We start from the raw sequence: 1,358 nt of genomic DNA, 5'->3' as shown, positions 1-1,358 counted from the left end.
CCTGCAGCCTTCCCCTGCCTGTCGGATGCTTCAGTGTGATGGCTTCCTCACCCCCTCTGTCCATAATGCTCTGGGCACTTGCAGCCAATTGACAGACATTTTTGATGAAGCACTGGCTGGAGCCATAGCCCACCAGCAGCCATGCCCCCCAAAAGCATTACAGACAGACACACAGACAGACACACAGAGACCCTTTATATATATAGAATGTATATTTTAGTGGTGTTTTACTTTAATCACAGAAAATGTGGATTTTTGAGTTACTTTAGGGGGGATTTTTTTTAATCAGAGAAAACCAGGATCCCTGCTCATCAGGATTAACAGACCAAGGTCAAAGTCCTGTTTCACATGTCCCAAGTCACATTTTACATGTCCAAATGGTACTTAGCCAGGAATGTAGTTACCATTTTTGGCATTTACACATATCTAGTAATCCTTTCCCACATGCAGTGTGGATGTACCAGCATCTATATCTATATAGCTATCTATAAAATGATTAAAATGAAATGCCTTGATTAAAACAAAACATTACTATCTATCTATGTATCTATGTATCTATCTATCTTGACATTTCATTTTAATCAAAGAAAAATGTGGATTTTGGTTTAGTTTCTTTTATCCAAAAATGAGCAGGGGGATTTTTTTAAGCAGAGAAAGCCAGGATCTTTGCTGATGATGTATGGCATGCAATAGTTTTGATAGTGATGAGCAGCTCAGTGCAAGAGGGGCTGTTGGTATGCTCAGAAGCTAACCTTCACCTAGGGATAATAGCACTGGGCACCTAAAATCTGCCCTGTAAGTGCATTTTGAAAATGCTACCCGGATAGCAGTGGATATCACCAGCAAAAAAATACCTGTAAGAAATTCTATCTGAAAACACTCACTGTATCTCTTGTTCTCTGGTGGTGTTTCTAAAACCAGAAAGAACCAATGCAGAAAATGGCTTTTCTATTTAAACAGATACACCACTTCAGCCTTGCACTGGGGGCGCTTGAGTCTAATTATTCAACTATGCTGAGCACATGCAGTTCAACAAAACCCTGACTGTAGATTTTAATTTGTTTAAATGAGCTCCTAAATGACAGTGTGAAGCTAAACTGCAGTGCAGAGACCACATATGAATACATAGAAGATTTGAACAGTGAGGACTCTAGAGCACTCCATTAAATTTTCTTTGATTATATAGTAGAGCAGAAGTAAGCAAAGTAAAGGCTTTTATGCTATAGAAGGCTACTACATTCTTAAATTTAAATATTGCAATGAAAATTCATTAAAGCACACATCTAGAGATAGTTTTCATTCCAAAAACTTCATGTGGGAATCTCTCATTCTGTTAAGTGAGGTATTCTTAGAGGATC

At 38.4% G+C, this 1,358-nt stretch overlaps 1 long non-coding RNA gene across 1 annotated transcript in view; it reads left to right on the top strand.

Moving 5' to 3' along the window:
* The first annotated feature begins 438 nt into the window (after nt 1–438).
* LOC109302412 overlaps nt 439–1,358 on the top strand; it is a 15,590-nt gene continuing 14,670 nt past the window's right edge. Inside the window, exon 1 of the long non-coding RNA XR_002098750.1 lies at nt 439–451. This is a non-coding gene — a long non-coding RNA (uncharacterized LOC109302412). The remainder of the gene's footprint in view (nt 452–1,358) is intronic.

The sequence above is a fragment of the Gavialis gangeticus genome, unplaced genomic scaffold (genome assembly GCF_001723915.1).
Source record: "Gavialis gangeticus isolate Ggan-Ray unplaced genomic scaffold, GavGan_comp1, whole genome shotgun sequence".
NCBI classification, from domain to species: Eukaryota; Metazoa; Chordata; order Crocodylia; family Gavialidae; genus Gavialis; species Gavialis gangeticus.
Note: the sequence above shows the minus strand (reverse complement) of the source record. Positions and strands in the feature narration are given on the sequence as shown.